Below are 9,737 nucleotides of genomic sequence, written 5' to 3'. Positions count from 1 at the left end.
TTTCCAAATGCTTTGAATAGAATACATTTTTAATGAAATATATCTAGTATTTTATATTTTAAAGCCGAACAAATATGTTTTTCCTGGAAAGTTCTTAAAACCATTTTGGGATCAGTTGGTTAAACGTTTGAAATTTTATTATCCAATGCAATAACATTTGAACAATTCAGTGTGTCTTGAGTGCTCAAATACTTTCTGGAGCAGCTGCATCCATCCTGAATTTATCCCGAGGGCTCTAACACACCCGCGGACCCACCTGCTGTCCTCAGGTGAGTCTGGTTGTGTTGGCCTCTTTATACCCTGCAACAATCTGCCCATTGTTTACAGAAATAATAAAACAATATTCTGTGTCTGGAGTGGCTGCCAGACTAAACAGAACAAATGAAGAACTCCCGGGGTCCGCTAATGCTAGGCCTGTTGTGAATTAGCACGCTTTCACAATTTGTTTTGGCTTGGCCGAGAGCAGGGCAGCATTTAGTGTTTTAAAAACCCACTCCAGCTTTAAAAATAAAATACAAATTCAGCTTAATTTCATACAACAGCTCTGTTCCAAACCCTAGTGAGCTGCTTTGTTGTCTGTTGCCTACACAGGCCTTCCATAGATGCTGTCTGAGGTGTGATGCTAAGCAGAAGTAATGAAGAGAAATGTCGTGATGCGAATATACATACAAATCTTTGACAGGAAACCATCCTCATTCAGATAATTGTTTTTGGTTGGTTTCAATTTTCATAGACTATATATTTTGAAATATCTTGATTGGAATTTAATGATTTAAAGAAGGATTGGGTTACCTTTTCACATTTCACAATTGTCCAAGAACGGATGTGCCAATTTTGATGAGATAAATTCATGAAATGTTACCTTGGAAACTATTTAAAATAAGTTACAATTACTAAAACTGAAAAAGCTTACCAGAAATATCAAAAATATATATAATATATAATGCATCTGGAAATAAAAGAACAAATAAATAAAACAAAATATTTATAAATATAATAACAATCTCAGAGAAGCAACAAACCAGCTGAGACAGTGAATGGTAACTACTAGTCAACCAGCAAATAGGACCAGCATTTCTTTTGACTTGTCATGGAAGGTTTTACTATTCTAGTTGCAATGCATTATGAGATTACCTGCAGTGTAGACACATGCAACGTATAAAGGTAGACGGCTCACAATGCTTTGGACTGATTTAAATTAAAAGTTATTCCTGCTGTTCCACAGCTCGGTCTTCTCCAAATTTGGCATAAAACTTTACATAAATCTACAATTAGAAGATGCTGTTGGTGTATGTGCATCTCTGATTCAATTCAAATTTTCAATTCAAGTTTATTTGTAAATAAACAAAGTGGTAGTGATTGGAAAACCATCTTAAAGCCTGCCCTTGAATACCTGTATAGTTTAGTAATCAATCTATGAGTATGTCATGATTTATGGCGGGGCGCCCAACCCTGCTCCTGTTGATCGACTGTCCTGCAAAGTTCAGCTTCAATCCCAATCAAACACCTAAAGCAACTAATTAAGGTCTTCGGGACAGTAGGTGTGTTTGATTAGGAGCTAAACTTTGCAGGACAGTTGATCGCCAGGAGCAGGGTTGTGCACCCCTCTTCTATGGTGTCGAACGCAGCTCTTAGATCAAGTATCATTTTTTTTTTTTTTTTTGCAGGAAGGAGCACAATTGAGCAGACACAACTTTTTTTTTTTTTGACATAAATGGAAGATTTGAAATGGGTCTTTAATTTGCCAGTTCACTATGATCTAGTTGTGGTTTTTTAATAAGAGGCTTGATAACCGCCAGCTTGAATGAATCGGGATGTGACCTAAAGATAACGACGAGTTTATGATATTGAGAAGCGGTTCTTCGGCTACAGGTAACAGCTCTTTCAGTAATTTAGTGGGTAGAGGATCTAATAAACATGTTGCTGGTTTAGATACAGTGATACGTTTATTTAGCTCTTCCTGTCCTATATTTGTAAAGCACTGCAGTTAATCTTTCAGTGCGATGCATGAAACTGAAGTATTAGATGCTGTATAATCTTCATCCTGTTCATGTGTATTTATGGGTACACCAAGCAGTTGAGATAAATCAGGCAAGTTATTTGTCAATCTGTCTTTGGTGGCTGGAACAATATTTCTGCCAAAACTGTAACACTGAGCCAAATACAAGATACCACGATACAAGGAAATGGTCAGTAACATCATCACTTTTTTCTTGACTCCAAAAGTGTTTAAGAGGTCAGTAAACGCAAGTCCGAATGCATCATTTGTATTATCAACGTGAATGTTAAAATCTCTGACAAATAGCACTTTATCAATGGTAACCAATAGGTCTGAGAGGAAATCTGCACATTTTTTTAGGAATTCTGTATACAGCCCTGGTGGTCGATACACAGTAGCCAGAGCAAGAGATACATTAGATTTATTTTGCATGTCTGACAGTGTAACATTAAGCAGAATTATTTTGAATGATTTAAACCTTTTTCCTGCTTTCTGGGTACTCACGAGTGGAGTAAACTTATTTGAACCAATATATTCATTTGGTTTTACCCAGGTTTCAGTCAAGCAGAGTACATCAAAACTATTATCTGTGATCATTTCATTTACAATAGCTGCTTTGAGTGTGAGTGATCTAATGTTTTGTTCATTTTATTTGACATTTTTCTGGTTTAATCCAGATTGTTTTCTAGATCCTACATTTAATTTATATTTTGACCTCCTGACTATTCTGGGAACAGTGCAAGTACTTCTATAATTTAAGTGTGTAGAACAAAAGCCATCATAGTAATTATTTAAGAATTGGCTTAATAGTAAAATGGAGCGTAGCATCCTAGAGATGTTGTTTGACAGAAGTTCTTCTTCGACTGTGCTGGGGCGCAGTCCACTAGAGCACAAAAGCCTAGGATCTTTAAATATGCATCATTTGAACTTTTATGAAAATATGTGAAAAAAATCTAAAACTTCCAAAACCATCCAAAACTTCATCCAGGCATTTAACTGAGCAAGGAATGTTAGAGGGATGATTATAGAATTCATCTGTCCTCAGATTCCATGTGTCATCAGTGATATATATTGATATGTTCCAGCAGGAAGTTTTTTTTTTCTAGTAGATAGATAAGAGCAGCAAAATTCATCCATAACAATTCAAAAGAAACCATTTGCTGTGTATTTTTATAAGGGTTTGTTTATCAGTGCGTCGCCTAAATTATTTTTTAATTGCTACATACTTTGTGCCAAGGATGTCAGAAAAAAACCACTGAAGCATCCAAACATGAAAAATTGCTTAGAAATTGACTCACCACTGGCCATTCAAGGTGTAGATGGTTTTGTTTCTTCACTGGAGCAGATTTGGAAAATTTAGCTTCACATCACATGCTTACCAGTAGATCCACTGCAGTGAATGGGTGCAATCAGAATGAGAGTACAAACAGATGATAAAAACATAAAAATAATCCACATGAATCCAGTCCATCAATTACATTTTCTGAAGCAAAAAGCTGTGTGTTGTAATAAACTTTTGGTTCTGTCTAAATAGTCCTCTATCCATAATATTACTGTCTCCATGAAAACATGGTCTAATCTGAAACAGGAGAAAAATATGCATAGACCAAGAACTGTTTGCAAACAAAACAGTCCAAAACAGTTCTATACAAATATGTCTGTGGATTTTGATTTGAGAGAACAGAGGTTGGACTAACCGGAGGAAGTGTTATTATAGCGTATGGAAATTAGGAAAATGAGAAGAGTTAACGTATTTGATTAAAGATTATGAAGGCACAATCATTTTTCAAAAATAATGAAATGCACAGATAAATCATTTATAATAAACACTTCTATATTACATATGATTTCATGGTGCCTTTAAGGACAGCTATTCAATGCAGAGGATCCAGTGGTGAGCAAGTGATGTAATGCTAAATTTCTCCATATCTGCTCTGATGACGAAACAAATGTTCTTCTTCGGAAAAGAGTAAGAAATATATTTTCTATCACCTGCCATGTCAACTGATGAAGTTTAATTATAGGAACTTTCACTCTCTCATCAGTCATCACATTTATTCTCTTCATGACATCATAACACTCTGCTCTTTCTGAGCAGCATGGAGAATGACAGGCAGAAGCCAGTTTTTATCACCGTGAGGAGCCGATTGGATTACTTTCGCTCATCCACAGGGTGAAGCGAGAGGTTAAATCAAAGGCGTTTATCTGCTGAGAGGCCATCGCCATCTCATCATGCTGTAAAAACATTTGCTCATTCTCACCTGCTTTAGAAATACCTGGCTAATAGCCCTTGTCAGGTGTAATCAGAGACTATTAGAGGCGCCACAAGTTCATGAGTCTACAGACATGTTCAACAGCAAGAAGACATTTCACTTCAGTCAAAGCTAGAAGTCATTAAATGTGGGCCGGACAGTGAGAAAAGCCCACTGAAAAGGAAAGCTTCCTGTCTTGGAGACGAACACTGAGGTATCTGACCAAGAAAACACAGAAATATGAATTCCCAGAAAGTACAATTGGATGTTTATTCCCAGAACTGGCCTCAAGATGGGACCCAGTAAATAATGCAGAAATGTGGCTGAACATCCTTTGAGAAAATTCCCAGAGATCCAGGGGCACCAGCTGTTGTCTGGCTGTGTCTTCTAACTGGATGTGATGGGTCGATGTCTAATGCTATGTGGCGGTTGAGGCGGAGGTCTGTGTGTGTCCCTCCGTGTTGAGGTTTTGTTGCCTGTGTGTGTTCTGTCACACTGGGTGGCTGAATTATATATCTCCCGTGACACTTTAAGTGTGGCCCATACATTTACAGAGCTACAACACACAAATCAGAGTGGGCTAGAGACGTTTGGCCCTAATTTAGGTGCTGTACAGATTGATTACATTTCTCCCTTCATAATGTCATATGGACAAAATCTCACTCTTTACACTCCTAAAAATAAAGGTTCTTTATTGACCTTCATGGTTTTCTTCAAAAGCTAAAAAAAAATGTCTATGTACATTAGCATGCTAATTTTTCGTCATGTTTGACGGCGAAAAAAAAAAAAAATTCTGCTGACGTACCTTTTTCACCGCCAGGATCAGCACTTCAGGAACAGCACTGCAAATGAAAAACAAGATGAATGTTTCATGTATATATAAAATCCCATTCCCAGCAGTGATAGTTAAATAATTTAGCATCTTAGAATTATGAACATGAAATTTCAGTCTGTTTCAGGTACCATTTTACTGACACGTGACATACTATAAATCAATAAAACTACATTTTATACTATATTATACTGTATAATTGTTAGCATATGCAGTTTTTATGACCTAACATAAAGAGATTATATTATTATTTGTCACACTGCCAAACTGTTTCAAATTGAACTAGTATAGGCACGTTGCCTTGATCACGTATGTTAATTTTAACCTAATATCTTGATGTTTAATAAAATAAAAATGTTAACATGAAAAAAAAAATGTATAAAGGTTTTCAACATTGATAATAATAATAATAATAATAATAATAATAGAGGACTCGGATAATGGCTGCTGAAAATTTACTTTAGTCATTACAGGAATAAATTAGATTTTAAAATACATAAAAAAAATGAAAACTACAATTATTTTACAATAGTTCAAATTCTACTGTATTTTTATCAAATAAATACACCCTTTATAAAGAGACTTCTTTAAAAAAACTTTAGAAAAATCTTACAGACCCCGAACTTTTAAACAATAGTGGAAGGACAGTACACACACATTTATATAAAGAAAATATGCTACTGGGATTAAATACATGTTTTAAAAGAATTTGCCATTTGTGCCATTTTTCATAAAAAAAATAAATAAAAAAAACTCCAATAAAGTTTATTCGTCCACGAATTGACTCATTTCCACCAGCGAGGCTGTGGTGTTTGTAGTTGTCGTGAAAAGCTCTCTTGATCCAGAGGAACGATCATGACATGCTGCTGTCCGTGATTACCATACCACAGCAGTGCCATTGTAGATCTTTACTGCAATTTGCATTCCTTCCTGATAAAGTGATGATCACTGGACAGCGAGAAGCTGGCCTCAAAGGAAGTGACCTCAGGGCCTGATGGCATCTCCTGATTAGAGGGAAACTTGCTGCATAATGTTTTAATTCACATCTGTGTGCCCTCTCTTTACACTGCCGATTTCTCTCTTCCTGTTCTCTCGCACACTGCATCCTTCCCTCAACTATCTCCTCAATCCTCCACTTATTCTCTCTCACTGTTCCTCTGTCTACATACTTCAAGCCCCCATTTTTTATCGTTTCTCATCCCTCCCTTCCTCTATTTCTTTATCTCTCACACTCTTTCTCTCTTGCCTGACTTTGTAGTGCTCCTGGCACCCTTATCATGAATCGCTCATGTCTTTGTGATGAAAGGAACTGCCTTCATTTCCACAGGAATGCGCCCCTCTCAGTGTCCATATGGAAACACTTGCCAGACAGATTGGTTCAGTTTTTTGTTCTTCCCTAGAGCATCAGACATGACTGATCTGTACATGTCCAGAATAGAGCATTATTACGATAAGAAAAGAGAAGACGCTTTAAACAAAATAATATAAAGTAACAGTACACACCCCTGCTGAAGAAACATCTTAAACCAGACTGGTGTGCTGGTTTGATCTGGTTTTCCAGCCTGGCTTTAATAAAAAATACCACTTTTAAATTAAAATGAAAAAATACTTGGACAGGCACAAGTTTTGGACAGGCACAAGTCAGGAGATGAATACAAAAACATTTCAAGGGCTTTATCAATGCCTAGAATCACAGTGAAGTCTATTATTAAGAAGTGGAAGGTATTTTCTACAACACAGACCCTCCCTGGATCAGGACGATCGCTCCTAACTGGATGAAAGAGGCAGCAATATCACAACAATATCACAAATTCTCCACAAATGTTGCTTGTTTTGGAGGGTTGCAAGAAATAAGCCACCCCTCAAGAAAGACCACATGCAGTCATGACTGAGCTTCTGATGCAGATTAATTATTTGGCCTCAACACCAATCGATATGTCTGGTGGAAATCTAATACAGCTCACCATCAAATAACAGCATTCCTCCAGTAAAGCATGGAGGTGGTGATATCTTGTTATGGGGGTGTTTCTCTGCAGCAGGCACTGGAGCACTTTCAGGATAGAAGGAAAAATGATGGGGCATAATGCTGTCAAATTCTTGAGGAAAATCTGCTGCCAGAAAGTTGTCAATGGGAAGAAGGTTTCCCTTCCAACATGACAATGACTCAAAGCACACAGCAAAACTGAGCACACAGTGATTGAAGGAGAAAAATGGCCTAGTCAAAGCCAAGTGAAATATGAGGAACTGTTTATTCTGGAAGTGAACTAATCCTTTAAACCCCGTTGAAAATCTGTGGAATAACTTGAAGACTGAAGTCCAACAATTAATCCATAATTAATCCAGCTGGATAAAACAAAGTCCATGGGATTCTTAATCACACCCCTCTGACCGTTTGTTTGCTGTGAACGAAAAAAGGCAGAGAGGAGTGCTAAAATAAAAAACGGCCCTCTGCTCCATATTCCAATGACAGTTCTGACAACTTCCTGTTAATGCAGACTTTAAAGAATAGCTCACAATCCCATGATGTACTTACCCTTATTCCACACTCTTCTTCATATAAGTGACCCTGGACCACAAAACCAGTAATAAGGGTCATTTTTTAAAAAGACATCAAAAAAAGAAAGAAAAAAAAAAAAAAAATTTGTTGGAATAGAACAATATTTGGCTGAGATACAACTATATGAAAATATTGAATCTGAGGGTGCAAAAAAAAAAAAAAAAAAAATATTGAGAAAATCGCCAATAAAAATGTCTAAATGAAGTCCTCAACAATATATATTACTAATGATAATATATTTTGGTAACACTTTAGAATAGGTAACACTTGTTAACTATTAACTATGACATTTCTCTCAATACACTCTTAATTTGCTGCTTATTAATAGTTAGTAAGGTTGTTGTTAGGTTTGGGTATTGGGAAGGATTAGAGATGTAGAATAAGGTCTAGTAGAATAAGGCATTAATGTGTTCTTAATTAGCACTAATCAGAGGTGGTCAGTTGTGTACTTAAGTAAAAGTACTAAAGTACTTGTTTTTTAAAAGTACTCAAGTATCAAGAGTACAAGAGTACATTTTCTAAATATTGCATTACTACTGCCTAAGTGCTTACATTTATGTACAGAAACATCCTACATGGAGTTATGAAAAATGTTAATGTTAATACCTTGGACAATGTAAAAGGAATTGAAAGTAAAATCAAGTCATTTTCATCTTTTTAAAATGTTTCTTTATTTAACATTTCTCACTTGCACACAAGGCAATAGCTCAATATCAACGCTCTGACAAACCTCTGCTAGAGTTTTAATGGACTTTTTGCACCCACGTTTGAACCTGACTGTGTTAAACTCACCGCATACTCAAGAACAAAGCAAATACTCAGCTTACATTAATGTATAATATCAGAAAAGAAAATTCAGCTAACAATTGTGTGTACATGTGAGTTTCTGGTTTTTTTTTTCATCAATCAAATCAATAAACTTAAACCAGCAAAGAAGGCAATATAGCAATGATCTGACACACCTCTGAACCTGACCGTGTTATACACGCAGCACAAAAGAGAAAATAATAATGATTAAAGAAAATCAGCTAATCAGCTGTGTTTAGGTCAGCGTACAAAGAAGGAAAAAAAATGGTTCAGCTCATTTGAGTGACAGTATTAAGCCCCTTCCTCTCACATTGACATACAGGCAAAGGCAGAAGAAAATACTTTCAGCTGTATTAACACCATTCTCACATACACAATCTATGTGTGACAACTCTGTGTGTGTGCGTGTACGTACTGTCTTGAAGTCTTTGGCGGAAAGCTGAATGTGATTGCTTATAGGCTGTCCCAGTCAGTGGTGCCTGCACAAACCAATCACGTTTGAGAGGGAAACAACATATTGAGGGTTTCTGAGATTTTTTTCTCCATCCACACGGAGACAAGTTTCTGTGAATACGCACACCTTTTTTTATCGGATAGTCGTTTCGTCCACACGGATCCGCCGTTTTGCGTTTTCGTCTGGACGGCGAATCCGTATATTTTCTGAAACGATGAAGTCATCAGCCCACTATCTCGCCCCTAATCAGACACCGCTACATCACGTAACAGCAACAAAAACATGAACAAACACGGAACGATTGTCTTTTTATTAACTAACATTAACACTGATTAATAAATGTATTGTTCAACGCTCGTTTGTGTACCACACGCTAGGTCCATGTCTTTTTCTCCATTTTAAGTGTATCTCTGTGGCAAAATTACAGCACCACATGCTGGTCTGGCATGTATACTACATCATTTTGTTTTGTGTGGATGTGGATATTTCTTGAGACAAGGGGAAAAAAAGATTGGATTGGGGTAAACTCTGTCTCCGTGTGGACGGGGCCGATGAAGTAACGGGTACTTACGGTAATGAATAGAAATGTAGCGGAGTAAAGAGTACAATATTTGCCTCTCAAATGTACTTGAGTAAAGTCATGAGTACTCCCCAAAAATGATATTTGAGTAAAGTAAAGATCCCTCAAAATTGTACTTAAGTACTGTACTCAAGTAAATGTACTCTGTTACTGTCCGGCTCTGGCACTAATACATGGCTAATAATCTAGTAATATGCATGCTAATAAGCAACTAATAGGTGTTACTTATTCTAAAGTGTTACCTACATTTTTGATA

Source organism: Carassius auratus, chromosome 13 (assembly GCF_003368295.1).
Source record: "Carassius auratus strain Wakin chromosome 13, ASM336829v1, whole genome shotgun sequence".
NCBI lineage: Eukaryota > Metazoa > Chordata > Actinopteri > Cypriniformes > Cyprinidae > Carassius > Carassius auratus.
This window is presented reverse-complemented; position numbering follows the sequence as displayed.